Raw genomic sequence first — 15576 nt, forward strand, 5'->3', positions numbered from 1 at the left:
TAATGATAAATATGAATTGATCCCACAAAGAATTGTTACAGGTTATAGAATGGTAATTGATTTCTGCAAATTAAATAAAGCTACTAAAAAGATCATTACCCTTTACCTTTTATTGATCAAATGCTAGAAAGATTATCCAAACATACACATTTTTGCTTTCTAGATGGTTATTCTGGCTTCTCTCAAATACCTATGTCAAAAGAGGATCAAGAAAAGACAACTTTTACTTGCCCTTCCGGTACCTTTGCTTATAGACGTATGCCTTTTGGTTTATGCAATGCACCTGCTACTTTTCAAAGATGTATGACTTCTATATTCTCTGAATTTTGTGAAAAGATTGTTGAAGTTTTCATGGATGATTTCTCCGTTTATGGAACTTCTTTTGATGATTGCTTAAGCAACCTTGATCGAGTTTTGCAGAGATGTGAAGAAACTAATCTTGTATTGAATTGGGAGAAGTGCCACTTTATGGTTAATGAAGGTATTGTCTTGGGGCATAAAATTTCTGAAAGAGATATTGAAGTTGATAAAGCTAAAGTTGATGCTATTGAAAAGATGCCGTGTCCTAAGGACATTAAAGGTATAAGAAGTTTCCTTGGTCATGCCGGTTTTTATAGGAGGTTCATTAGGGACTTCTCAAAAATCTCCAAGCCTCTGACTAATCTCTTACAAAAAGATATTCCTTTTGTCTTTGATGATGATTGTGTAGAAGCATTTGAAATACTTAAGAAAGCTTTGATTTCTGCACCTATTGTTCAGCCTCCTGATTGGAATTTACCATTTGAAATTATGTGTGATGCTAGTGATTATGCTGTAGGGGCTGTTCTAGGACAAAGGGTTGATAAGAAATTAAATGTTATCCAATATGCTAGTAAAAGTCTAGACAGTGCTCAAAGAAATTATGCTACTACTGAAAAGAAGTTTTTAGCAGTAGTATTTGCTTGTGATAAGTTCAGACCTTATATAGTTGATTCTAAAGTAACTGTTCACACTAATCATGCTGCTATTAAATATCTTATGGAAAAGAAAGATGCTAAACCTAGACTTATTAGATGGGTTCTCTAGCTACAAGAATTTGATTTGCATATTCTTGATAGAAAGGAAGCTGAGAGCCCGTTGTAGACAACTTGTCTAGGTTAGAAAATGTTCTTGATGACCCACTACCTATTGATGATAGCTTTCCTGATGAACAATTAGCTATCATAAATGCCTCTCGTACTGCTCCTTAGTATGCTGATTGTACTAATTACATTGTTGCTAAATTTATACCACCTAGTAGCACATACCAACAAAAGAAAAAGTTTTTCTATGATTTAAGACATTACTTTTGGGATGACCTACACCTTTATAAAGAAGGAGTAGATGGTGTTATTAGACGTTGTGTACCAGAGCATGAACAGGAACAGATCCTACGCAAGTGTACCTCTGAGGCTTATGGAGGACACCATGCTGGAGATAGAACTGCACATAAGGTATTGCAATCTGGTTTTTATTGGCCTACTCTCTTCAAGGATGCCCGTAAGTTTGTTTTGTCTTGTGATGAATGTCAAAGAATTGGTAATATTAGTAGACGTCAAGAAATGCCTATGAATTATTCACTTGTTATTGAACCATTTGATGTTTGGGGCTTTGATTATATGGGACCGTTTCCTTCCCCTAATGGGTATACACATATTTTAGTTGCTGTTGATTACGTTACTAAGTGGGTAGAAGCTATTCGAACTAGTAGTGCTAATCATAACACCTCTATTAAGATGCTTAAAGAAGTTATTGTTCTAAGATTTGGAGTTCCTAGATACTTAATGACTGATGGTGGTTCACATTTTATTCATGGTGCCTTTCGTAAAATGCTTGCTAAGTATGATGTTAATCATAGAATTGCATCTCCTTATCACCCACAGTCCATTGGTCAAGTAGAATTGAGCAATAGAGAGCTTAAATTAATTTTGCAAAAGACTGTTAATAGATCTAGAAAGAATTGGTCCAAGAAACTTGATGCTGCATTATGGGCTTATAGAACTGCATATAAAAATCCTATGGGTATGTCTCCGTATAAGATGGTTTATGGAAAAGCATGTCACTTACCTCTCGAACTAGAACATAAGGCATGTTGGGCTATTAAAGAGTTCAATTATGATTTCAAACTTGCCGTTGAGAAGAGGCTTTTTGACATTAGCTCACTTGATGAATGGAGAACCTAGGCATATGAGAATGCCAAACTGTTTAAAGAAAAAGTTAAAAGATGGCATGGAAAAAGAATACAAAAACGTGAGTTTAATGTAGGTGATTATGTATTATTATACAACTCCCGTTTAAGATTATTTGTAGGAAAACTCCTCTCTAAATGGGAAGGTCCTTACGTCATCAAGGAGGTCTACCGTTCCTGTGCCATAAAAATCAACAACTTCGAAGGCACAAATCCAAGGGTGGTGAACGGTCAAAGAATCAAACATTATATCTCAGATAATACTATAAATGTTGAAACTAATGTTATTGAAACCGTAACCTCGAAGGAATACATAAGGGACACTTTCTAGAACGTTTGAGACTCCGAAAAGAACAAGGTATGAGGTACGGTAAGTAAACCGACTCCAAAACAGTTATAATAGCAAATTTTCTCCGTTTTGGAATATTTAAGAAAATAGGAAAAATAAGAAGTAGTCCGGGAAGGACACGAGGTTTCCACGATGGTGGAGGGCGCGCCCCCTGCCTCGTGGGCACCTCGTGTGCTCTCCGGACTCCATTTTCTTGCACGACACTTCTTTTGGTCGGTAAAAATTCATTATATAATCTCCCGAAGGTTTTGACCACCGTATCACGCAAATATCTCCTGCTTTTGTTTTGAGCTATTTTCTGCCAGGGTTGTCAAGGCCAGGCACCATGTCGTCTCCCTCCTCGTCCAACAATGAGGGCAACGATGCTTGGCTAATGAAGATAGAGCTAAAGAGAGAAGAGCCCCGAGAGATCAACAAGGATGATGGGATCAGAAGGCCATGGGGGATCAAGTTCCGGCAGTAGCAGAAGAAGACATCCTTCAACCTCATCACAATCTCTTTACCCCAATGGAGATTGAAGCTTTCAAGATGATTGAGTTAGCTCCCATTCAAAACAAGTATCTCACAAGTGAAAATATTTTGTTGAAGGAGCATATCATCGCACTCAAGGGCATTATCTGCAAATTGGAGGATCTCCTACGCTTGATGTGCGACTATCCATCTTCACCAACACCTTCTTCACCAAAAAAGAAGAACTGAGTATCGGGTATGGGCACTCCCCTTGGCAACTGCCAAGCTTGGGGGAGTGCCCCGGTATTGTATCACCATCACACTTTTATCTTTACCGTTTTTCTTAGTTCGATCCTTTTGGCAATATCTTGATCTAGTAGAATAAAGTTTTAGTATGATCTAATTTAGAGTTTTGCTTTATGATCCTTCTATGTAATCGAGTCCATGAGATGTATATAATAGAGATTAGTGTTGAGTTAAGGGCTTGATTATCTTGCTATGATCTTGAGGGAATAAAAATAAAAGAGAAAGAATAAAAAGAATTAAAGAGATCATATGGACCTTATGGAGAGTAATGACTTCACATATAAAGAGTATGATGAATAAACGTTGTTGAGAGTTGACAAACATAGTTTTGGTTATCATTGCAATTCATAGGAAGTAATAAAGAAAGAGAGGTTTTCACATATAAATATACTATCTTGGACATCTTTTATGATTGTGAGCACTCATTAAAATATGACATGCTAAAAGGTTGGGGTTGGACAAGGAAGACAACGTAATGGGTTATGTTTTCTTACATCTGAAATAAATTATATTTTCATGGATCATCCAACATGTTGAGCTTGCATTTCCCTCTCATGCTAGCCAAATTCTTTGCACCAAGTAGAGATACTACTTGTGCTTCCAAATATCCTTAAACCCAGTTTTAACATGAGAGTCCACCATATCTACCTATGGATTGAGTAAGATCCTTTAAGTAAGTTGTCATTGTTGCAAGCAATAAAAATTGCTCTCTAAATATGTATGATTTATTAGTGTGGAGAAAATAAGCTTTATATGATCTTGTGATGTGGAAGAAATAAAAGCGACAGACTGCAAAATAAAGGTCCATATCACATGTGGCAATATAAAGTGATGTTCTTTCGCATTAAGATTTTGTTCATCCAACCATAAAAGCACATGACAACCTCTACTTCCCTCTACGAAGGGCCTATCTTTTATTCTTGTCTTATACTTCATGCAAGAGTCACGGTGATCTTCACCTTTCCTTTTTACATTTTATCCTTTTGCAAGCACAATGTATTGGAAAGATCCTGATATATATAGCTAATTGGATGTGAGTTTTCATGAACTATTATTGTTGACATTACCCTTAAGGTAAACGGTTGGGTGGCAAAACTATAAGCCCCTATCTTTCTCTGTGTCCGACTAAAACTTCATAACCATAAATATTGCGTGAGTGTTAGCAATTGTGAAAGACTAAATGATGGTTGAGTATGTGGACTTGCTGATAAGCTCTTATATTGACTCATTCCTATGTTATCATAAATTGCAATTACTTCAATGACTGAGATTATAGTTTGTTAGTTTTCAATGAAGTTTCTGATTCATACTTGAAATTGTGATTGAATTCTTACTTTAGCATAAGAAATCATATGGCAATATTTGTATATGTTGTTGTCCTAAGAATGATCATGATGCCCTCATGTCCGTATTTTATTTTATCGACACCTCTATCTCTAAACATGTGGACATATTTTTCGATATCGGCTTTCGCTTGAGGACAAGCGAGGTCTAAGATTGGGAGAGTTGATACGTCCATTTTGCATCATGCTTTTATATCGATATTTATTGCATTATGGGCTGTTATTACACAATATGTAACAATACTTATGCCTATTCTCTCTTATTTTACAGAGTTTACATGAAGAGGGAGAATGCCGACAACTGGAATTCTAGGCTGGAAAAGGAGCAAATATTAGAGACCTATTCTGCACAGCTCCAAAAGTCCCGAAACTTCGCGGGAGCACGTTTCAGAAAATATAAAAAATATTGGGCGAAGGAAATACCAGAGGGGGGCCACCCACCATCCACAAGGGTGGGGGGCGCGCCCTACCCCCTGGGCGCGCCCCTGCCTCGTGGGCCCCCTGGATGCCCTCTGATGCCCATCTTTGGCTATATGGAGTCTTTCGTCCTGGAAAAAATCATAAGCAAGCTTACGGGACAAAACTCCGCCGCCACGAGGCGGAACCTTGGCGAAACCAATCTAGGGCTCCGACGGAGCTGTTCTGCCGGGGAAACTTCCCTTCGGGAGGGGGAAATCATCACCATCGTCATCACCATCGATCCTCTCATCGGGAGGGGGTCAATCTCCATCAACATCTTCACCAGCACCATCTCATCTCAAACCCAAGTTCATCTCTTGTATCGAATATTTGTCCTAAAGCCTCAGATTGGTACCTGTGGGTTGCTAAGTGTTGATTACTCCTTGTAGTTGATGCTAGTTGGTTTATTCGGTGGAAGATCATATTTTCAGATCCTTTATGCATATTAATACCCCTCTGATTATGAACATGAATATGATTTGTGAGTAGTTACGTTTGTTCCCGAGGACATGGGAGAAGTCTTGCTATAAGTAGTCATGTGAATTTGGTATTCGTTCGATATTTTGATGAGATGTATGTTGTCTTTCCTCTAGTGGTGTCATGTGAACGTCGACTACATGACACTTCACCATTGCTCCTCTGCCGTCTTACGGTGGGAAGCGACTCCTCTGTCGTGCTCTCTGTGTCGTCGGGTCACTGACCGACGGCGACAGCGGCGTCTTGCGCCGTTGTTGGCATACTCCTGGACGTTGGCCCTAGCTTCCAGGAAGGCCACAATGTTCTGGACTTTGGTCTCCAGGAGCAAGTCAACTGGCGGGAGGAGGCGACTGGCGTTGGTGCAAGGAAGCATTCGATGACTGCCATCCATGCCGCTGAGGGGGGCACTGGCATCCGTGCGGGGACAGGCGCTGGCAATGGCGGAGCGGAGGCATTCGTGTGCACGGGCACCGGCACGGGTGCACACGTCAGTGCACGTGCAAGCGCATGCACTGGTAGGTGCACGGGCATGTTAAAGTCGGCAGGGACCTCGTGGAACCCTGTGGCATCAAGCTCGGCAACAATATGCAGCTCCCATCCCATCAATGCCACGGGGATAGGCGCTGGCGCAGTTGGGGCGACGGGAGCTGAAATGGGAGCGGGGACAGGCGCGACGTCTTCCCGCAAGGCCGGTTCAAGCTCGTCCCAAAGCGCCTTATGTTCTTGAGACTCCGGCTCGGTGTCTTCCTCAGGAAACTAGAAGACTAAGGGCAGACCATCGTGATGCGGCATGGCGTACGATTAGGTCAGGCTGGTTGGAGGTAGACGACAGGAGAATCGGAGAGGAAGAGAGAAGATTGTAGCGATATCGGGTGGTGCGGGGTTGATTTTAAACTGCGGCGCCGACGACATTAAAAGTGGGAGCAGTTAGGACGAAGGTGGGCGGCGGAGCCTGATTAAAGGGCTCGCCTCCCGGTGAGCCTGAGCAGCGGTCTCCTCGCACGCCTCCTGTCAGCCGGCGCAGCGGTCTGCTCGGACGCCTCCCATCGACTCACACGCTTTCTCGGACGGCACCTGCCGATGAGAAGCGGGAACCGTAGCGGCACGTAAATGCCCATGGTTTCAATAAATACCTTGGCTCTTCATTTGTGCAACTTCGCATAAGCAGCCTGTCTCAAATTGAAGAAAAAAATTACGCAGTAATATTTGTGCCATATCACGTGACCATGCTCAGTTTCATGAATTTCTGGTCACTTTTGGATTTTCTGAAATTCAAAATCCAGGATTCGAAACAATATCATAACCTGCATCATGCAATGAATTTTCAAGCAATACATCTTTCCTGTTGTATTTCTTAAGAAATGATTTAGTCAAACATTTTGCTTAGTTAGACTTCACACAAGTTATATATGCAGAGTAAAAGGATAATCCCTCCGTACCAGTGCATTGCCTGATATATTAAGTCAAGTACTAGGCACGAACAAACGGGCTCAATTCTGCGCTCATCCTGGTGTAGTACTACTATTAGTAGTACTAGGCAATGCAGTTGTTGGGTGACCTTGGGTAGCCGCGACCGAGGGAATTGAACCGTGCTCCGCATGGTTCGTAACGTTGTCTAGTTACTAAAGCATCCCTCCATTGTTCATCGGTAGTCACTATGGACTGGGGACATGAGGGGAATTTCCTAAGGCTGGAATTCTGGCCGCCAAATATTTCGACTCGAAACGCGGAGACTCGACTGGTTGGGGTTGGCTAATGTGCGAACCACACACGCCACCAGAAGGACACGAGCCCGTTTTTTTAGGATCAACACGAGCCCAGTTTTTTCTTTTCTTTCGAGGATCAACACGAGCCAAGGTCTGGCTGGTACGCCGTTGGGTTCTACCATTCGAGTATACAAAATGAATCTTTCAAATTGCCGAATGCATCTATGTGTATTACAATGTCCGTATTTTCCTTGCAAATAGTAATCTCAACGTGGTATTTGATTTATGACGAGTTCTTGAATTAGAGTGAGTTTGTGATATAGTGATCTCAACGTGGATTTCACATTTCATGGTATCCCTAGTAAGTTTTTCGTTGCAAATTCAAATTTAAAAGATGAAGGGTATGGTGGTGAGAAAACTTTGTATGTAGCAAGCATATGACCACACACACACACACGAACACAACAACAATCCAATAAGTATAGTGCATCTATTTTTCCAAACCATGCATGTATGACACGAATTCAAAAATACTCCTTCTATTCCTAAATATTAGTCTTTTAGAGATTTCAACAAATGACTACATACAGAGTAAAATGAGTGAATCTACACTCTAAAATATGTCTATATACATCTGTATGTGGAGTCCATTTGAAATCTCTAAAAAGACTAATATTTTGGAACGAAGGGAGTAAAATGTAAGACATGCATGGTCCTCAATTCAATATTCAAAATGAACAGAAAACTGAAACATGAATATTAAGTCTAGTGCTACAGTACATGCAAATGTTGTGTTTAGGCGGAGCTATGTAGATTGTCGGGGGTTAACCCCTCGACCTTAGATAAAATTGTGAAGCTGTGTTTAGGATTGTTTAGATTATATTTATCCCCACCCTCCAAACACCGATTGGTTCTGCACCCCCTCCTCCCTGATGACCCACAAGTATAGGGGATCTATCGTAGTCCATTCGATAAGTAAGAATGTCAAACCCAACGAGGAGCAGAAGGAAATGACAAGCGGTTTTCAGTAAGGTATTCTCTGCAAGCACGGAAATTATCGACAACAAATAGTTTTGTGATAAGGTAATTTGTAATGGGTAACAAGTAAAAAAGTAAATAAGGTGCAGTAAGATGGCCCAATCCTTTTTGTAGCAAATGACAAGCCTGGACAAACTCTTATATAAAGGAAAGCGCTCCCGAGGACACATGGGAATTATCATGAAGCTAGTTTTCATCACGCTCATATGATTCGTGTTCGTTACGTTGATAATTTGATATGTGGGTGGACCGGTGCTTGGGTACTGCCCTTCCTTGGACAAGCATCCCACTTATGATTAACCCCTCTTGCAAGCATCCGCAACTACAAAAAAAAGTATTAAGTAAACCTAACCATAGCATGAAACATGTGGATCCAAATCAGCCCCTTACGAAGCAACGCATAAACTAGGGTTTAAGCTTCTGTCACTCTAGCAACCCATCATCTACTTATTACTTCCCAATGCCTTCCTCTAGGCCCAAACAATGGTGAAGTGTCATGTAGTCGACGTTCACAGGACACCACTAGAGGAGAGACAACATACATCTCATCAAAATATCGAACGAATACCAAATTCACATGACTACTTATAGCAAGACTTCTCCCATGTCCTAAGGAACAAACGTAACTACTCACAAATCATATTCATGTTCATAATCAGAGGGGTATTAATATGCATAAAGGATCTGAACATATGGTCTTTCACCAAATAAACCAACTAGCATCAACTACAAGGAGTAATCAACACTACTAGCAACCCACAGGTACCAATCTAAGGTTTTGAGACAAAGATTGGATACTAGAGATGAACTAGGGTTTGAGATGAGATGATTTTGGTAAAGATTTTGATGGAGATTGACCCCCTCCCGATGAGAGGACCGATGGTGATGACGATGGTGATAATTTCCCCCTCCCGGAGGGATGCTTCCCCGACAGAACAGCTCTGCCGGAGCCCTAGATTGGTTCCGCCAAGATTCCGTCTCGTGGCGGCGGTGTTTCATCCCGAAAGCTTGGTTATGATTTTTTTCCAGGGTGAAAGACTTCATATAGCCAAAGATGGGCATCGGAGGCCTGCCAGGGGGCCCACGAGACAGGGGGCGCCCCCACCCTTGTGGATGGTGGGTGGCCCCCTCTGGTGCTTTCTTCGCTCAATATTTTTTATATATTCTAAAACTGACCTCCGTGGAGTTTCATGACTTTTGGACTTGTGCAAAATAGGTCTCTAATATTTGCTTCTTTTCCAGCCCGGAATTCTAGCTGCCGTCATTCTTCCTCTTCGTGTAAACCTTGTAAAATAAGAGAGAATAGGCATAAGTATTGTGACATAATGTGTAATAACAACCCATAATGCAATAAATATCAACATAAAAGCATGATGGAAAATGGACGTATCAACTCTCCCAAACTTAGACCTCGCTTGTCCTCAAGCGGAAGCTGAAATCGAAAAATATGTCCACATGTTTAGAGATAGAGGTGTCGATAAAATAAATACGAACATGAGGGCATCATGATCATTCTTAGAACATATATATATATATATATGGAAAAAGTCTAAAAAAAACCTTGAACTTATAGTCGAAAGCTAAATCAAACCTTGAACTTTTAATCTCTGAAATCAGCACACCAAACTCTTCGATCCCAGTCTATTTTAAACCTTGAGCGCATTACCAAACAGGGATTACGGATGTGGCAGCTCAAACCCGGGATTTGGTTGCGACCCGACGCGACTGGGCTGGCCCACAATGCGCGACGCATGGACCTGACAGGGATTCGGCTGTGACAGAAGGCCACTGGGCCTTTTCTCCGTTACGCACGACTTACGAAAAGTCTAAAAAAGACCTGGCGGTGCAAAACTCGTATTGCTTGCCACTACGACTGCAAGCTATTTATGTGATAGACAAGAGCGACTTTGTTTAACATATAATAGCGCGAGATTTGGAAACATCTCGGAAATTTTATGAACCATTTTCTTGAAAATTGTCATAACAAAATTGAAATCCGAACATTTTCGCGAATTTTTGGAATTGCGATCTTTAAAAAAAACACAAACAAATTTTGAAAACATGAACCATTTTTAAATCACCAAAAGAATTTTTTTGAAAAAACTGAATTTTTTAAAACCTGAACAAAATTTTAAAGTACGAAAAAATTTGAAACCTGAACAAATATTTTAGATTTGTCCCCATTTTTAACAAAATAGAAAGTGCTCACACTTTAATTTTTGTTCCCATTTTTATATAAAAATGTGTACGTTTCAAAACATTTTTTAATTTTCTTTTGAAACTTTTCTTGAAAATTGTCAAAAAAAATTGGAATAAACATTTTTTTTCAAACACAAAGAAATTTTGAAAACGAGAACTATTTTTTAAACCTGAACATTTTTTAAAGTGTGAGCACTTTTTTGAAAAAAGCATGTTGTGGTATGTAATTAAATAGTTTCGTGCTTCTTTGTTTCAACTAATTGTCGTCGGTTAGGTTGGCTAAAGGAAAAACACGCTTCGCCTGGTGGGCCGGCCCAGTCGTGTCGGGCTGCAGCCTAGACCTGCCGACAATCCCATTGAAAACAGGCTAAGGTTCAAAATAGACTGGGATCGGAGAGTTCGGTGTGCTGATTTCAGGGTTAGAAGTTCGGAATTTGATTTAGCTTTCGACTGGCGCTATAAGGGCCCGATCTGTAGTCTCCGGACCAGCGGCGACCCGCGAAGAAGAAAAACAGAAAAACCCACCCATCCCACCGTACGACCCACTCCTGACTGCCCCCAATCCCACTTCTCTGGCTAGATCCAGGCGCCGCCCCGGCCCCCACCTTCTCCCTGGCAGGATCCCGGCGCTGCCCAGCCTGCCACCTTCCCCCTGCTGGATCCCGGTGCCGCCCCGCCCCCACCCTCTTCCTGGCTAGAGCCGAGCGCCGCCCCGCCGCCACCTTCTCCCGGCTGAAGCCCGACGTCGCCCCGACCGCACCTTCTCCCCGGCTGGAGCCCGCCGCCGCCCCTCCCCCACCTTCTCCTCGGCTGGTTCTCGGCGCCGACCCCTGCTTCCACGGTTTCACCCGCCACCGCCGCCCTCTGCTTCCAGCCGCCTGCACCGCTGCCCCTCCGCCTTCTTCCGCTGGCGGACCAACCCCGCCGCCGTGCCACACGGTCAAGGTCACGTGGGAGATGCCGTCCCTAGCCCAGCTGATGTGGCCCGGCACGCTGACCACCGCGGTGTCCCTGCACCCTGACCACCGCTGATGTCCAACGCCACGGTGCCTCCCATGGCGGCCGTTCACTGCCGCCACCCCGGGCCGTTCAACAATACAACGCCGAGCCGTTCAACGCCGCAGCTCTACCACCATTCGCAACTCCAACTTCCATTATGTGGTTCTGGAGGTTCAGTTTTTTCAGTGTATGTTTTGTATACCTTAGAGTTCACCTACTTGACGAATGCATGTCCAGTTTCCTCTCTATTTCCCCCATGTCAATTGCCGAAATATTGCCGGCCAGTATATTTACTTATTACCATAAACCTTTATGCATCACTTTCAAGCCCTCACAGCATTTTATTTCTCTGGCATAATTTCCTTGCCGGCCAGCCACTGACCTGACATGGTGCTCAGTGGACTTATATATATACATGAACATGATTATATTTTTAACATGTACTTATATCAGCTTTGTTGGATTTTGTGTGTGTGCTTGTAGCACAATTAGTTCAGGTCTCGAGAGACCATAAGTTCAAGTTCACTAGTATTTATAAATGTTGGTAGCAGTACTAGTATTTCAAATCTGTAACCTAAGAACTAAGCTTGCATCTTGTTACTTCTATGGAGGCACTGACCTCATAATTTTTTTGGACCAACCACTGACCTGACATGGTGCTCAGTGTATTCTCTCAATCTTGGTTGTCTTGCCTCGTATGAAAAATATTGTTATATTATATGGTGTTAATTTACAACAGCTCAAGATCATTTACTTTAATTATTTCATAATTTTTTTGAACCAAAAACACGAATAAAGGTGCATCTTTTACATCAGCTCAAGATCGTTTAGTTCAAGTGATTATTGTTCTATTTTGTTCAATCAGTTCAACATGTGTTATGTCATCAATTCATAATGAGAAGGCAGGAAAAGTTCAATACTTGTGTGTTAAAAACATAACAGTATAGAGAAACTATTGTAGTAGTTCGATGGAATAAATCACATCAGTTCTGACTCGGATCGGTTCTTGCCTAGAATGCACTGAAAAATCAAAAAAATTGCCTTCGTTCAGGCTGGTGTTTAGTTGGTGGTTGTCTGGTACCTACACCGGCATTTTCCATCAAGACCTCCAGAAAATTGATATCATCTCAAGGTGAAAAATATGAAATCCTTTTACTCCGGGCTCCAACGCACCACCGCTCCTCTGATTCTGCTCCGGGCTCTGCCTGCGATTCTTCCGCCGACGCCGATGGTCAGCGCCCCCAATCTCCCTTTTTTTCTCTCGATCTCACTTCCTTGCTGCTCTGCATGAAGCAAAACAAAATGCATCTCATACCATTTGCTATATATGCGTACACCTTTGTAGTCTTTTTCAGTTCAAGTTTTGCTAGCAAAAAAAGATTTGTCGCAATTCAGTATAAAATAGTGAAATCAGTTAGCTGATTGGAAATAATTCAAGTATATGTGTGTGCACTGCAGTAGCAACTCGGTAGAAAAACATTCAGCAGCTTGTTAAACAGAAATAGAAGCACATTTTGTGAATTTTATATAATGCATCTGTTTTAGTTATTATATGCAGGGCCATGTTCGTGAATTACAAGCAATAGCAGCACTTGTAGAGTAGCTAAAAACGGAGGAACCCAATGCATATGTCGTCTTCTTTGTTCTGTGAATGGCTGGAGGGGCAGCTTCAGTTTCCATGTGTTGTACAAAAGATCCAGGACTGCGGGAGAAGATTTGTTGTTGAAGAAGTGGAATTTGTTGGGTGCATGTGCAGAAAAATCGTCAGTTCAATTTTCAAAATCCTGTAAGTTTGTTTTGATTCTATAAATTTCTGTAAGTTTCTAGTGTGTGCTGCTACAGATCTGAACTATTTGTCCAGTCCTCCTAGTACTGATTCAATCGCCTAAAATATGTTCAAGAAAAATCAGTAAGTTTGGTGCGTGTGCTGCTACAAATCTAAACTTCTACTCCAGTCAATCAAGTACTGATGTCTCTTTAAGTCTGTAGCGGAGAGAATATTTGTGTGCTCATTCGTTCATAGTATGAAGCTCATTTATAGTTTCTTTTCTCATTCTTTTAATTAAGAAAACGTTTATTGACCTTGAAGCATAAACCTCTCGGCAATGTAGCATTCTGCTGATATTTTAATAGTCGGTAAGATGTTGTAGCGGGACAAGGTCATCATCTCGAGGAGGTCAGTGAGGTCAGTGATACCATGCACGCTGAAAGTGTGCGATGGATATTCTCTTCACATTTTTTGTGTTTTGGAGTAAATCGACATAGATTGTTGACACATCAGCATCTAATTTTTTGCACTGGATTTGGAGATTTTGATCAGTACTTGGTTGTGTGATATTTTTGAAACCAGGACGACCTCGACCTCCGTCTGCTTCTCATTTCCAGCCGCATCCAGGACGACCTCGACCTACTGCCACTAGCTGTTGGTGCACCTCATGCTAGCTGCTAGCTATTACCTAGTGTGCTTGATTCTACCGCTACAAAGAAGGTAATAAAAAATATTCACTACCGCTATTGTCTTGCAAGTTCTGGAATTGGGTCTGATGTTGTGCGGGCATGCATGGTGTGTGCTCTATGTGTTATTTTTTCCGAGATGTGAGCTGTGTGATTCTCTAAATAGGAGAATTTGCGTTTATTGAGATGCTCCCTCCGTCCGGAAATACTTGTCGCACAAACAGATAAAATTGGATGTATCTAAAACTAAAATACATCTAGATACATCCATTTCCACGACAAGTATTTTCGGGCGGAGGAAGTACCATAGATGGGTGCCATTCGTGCTCCCATTTATATTTGGGCTTATCATAGTTCACCAGGGAGAGCTATTATGTACAGAAGTACATGTATCGATGCCCCCGAGTCCACGTATCGTTACAAAAAAATAGTTTAGTTTTTGTTATAGAATAGTTAACTACAAGTTCAATTGTTATAAAAATTGCTTTTACCTGTTTCGTTCCTGCATGTATGTATCAGTTCAATGTTTTGATATGGCTCTGTTTAGATTACTTCCAACTCTGAAGCTTTACATGGATATTTGGGGATGGGATTTTCAGGTACTAGTTTGGAACTGTATCTAACCCATACTAAAATGTTTCAGCAGTTCGACAGGGGCACGGGGTTCAGTTCAACGACGACGAGCCAGGCAGCCAGCCTTCGCATCACGAACTGGTGCAGTTTGATCTTGGGCGAATTGGAAATTTCTTGATGTTGAGTGTGTCAGTACAACCCTACACTACAAGGCACGCGTACATCAAATTCACGTGTTAGTCAACCGTATCGTGCATTTGCTTGGCAGCTTTGCACTCTAGTTACATATCAATTGCTAAATAAATAAAAAATGTTATTCACTTTTCTGTGTTTTGTTGAATAATTCTCATGCTTTCTTTTGTGAGGACTACAAATCATAGTGCTTAAAATACAGATGTGTGCGTCATACTTGAACTAAAAAAGTTACAGGAGAAAGTACCCCTATTCCATTATTTTGAGAAGTACAGGTACACCTTTCTAAATAGTACAGTGCATGACCGGTGCTCGCCCCGCATAAATGGAGTCTTCAGCTCACCATGCTACCTCCCGCCGGTGGGCCTCCGTTGCTGCATCGCCCCGACCGTTCACTGCCACCAACCCAGGCCGTTCAACGAGGCAGCGCCAAGCCGTTCGACGTCGCAACTCAGGAGGCTGCCTCCTTTCCCTCCCTCCACTGCACTGAACCTAAAGGTATTGTTCAGCCTTATTTTTGTTTTTAGCTTCATGGGATAGAGCTTTTGCTCAACAGTTGAATGAACTTGTGCATGACCATGGAAGTAGAAGAAAGCAAACATCAGTCCAGCTGGTAGACGTGGAGGTGATTTTTGTATCTAGGCCGCGTTCGGCTCCTCTCCGCTCCCTCCACTCCGCTCCGGACCGGACGAGCCTCTAGCTCATTTTTATGGAGCGGCCTAAACTAAGCTCCACAACTCCGCGGAGTCGGAGCGGATGGGATGGATTCCGAACACGGCCCTAAAATCATATGTGCTTTTCTCTCCAATTGATTGTTTGTGTTGA

General features: G+C 42.0%; 1 pseudogene across 1 annotated transcript in view; it reads left to right on the plus strand.

Annotated features, from left to right (window-relative positions):
• Positions 1 to 15249, plus strand: part of LOC125545421 (uncharacterized) — a 35644-nt pseudogene extending 20395 nt beyond the window's left edge. The window contains exons 2-4 of the transcript XR_015599363.1: positions 11114 to 11719; positions 13078 to 14020; positions 14633 to 15249. The product of XR_015599363.1 is annotated as an uncharacterized LOC125545421 (transcript). The remainder of the gene's footprint in view (positions 1 to 11113; positions 11720 to 13077; positions 14021 to 14632) is intronic.
• The last annotated feature ends 327 nt before the right edge of the window (positions 15250 to 15576 follow it).

The sequence above is a fragment of the Triticum urartu genome, chromosome 3A (assembly GCF_056163025.1).
Source record: "Triticum urartu cultivar PI428250 chromosome 3A, HENAU_Tu73, whole genome shotgun sequence".
Taxonomy (NCBI): Eukaryota; Viridiplantae; Streptophyta; class Magnoliopsida; order Poales; family Poaceae; genus Triticum; species Triticum urartu.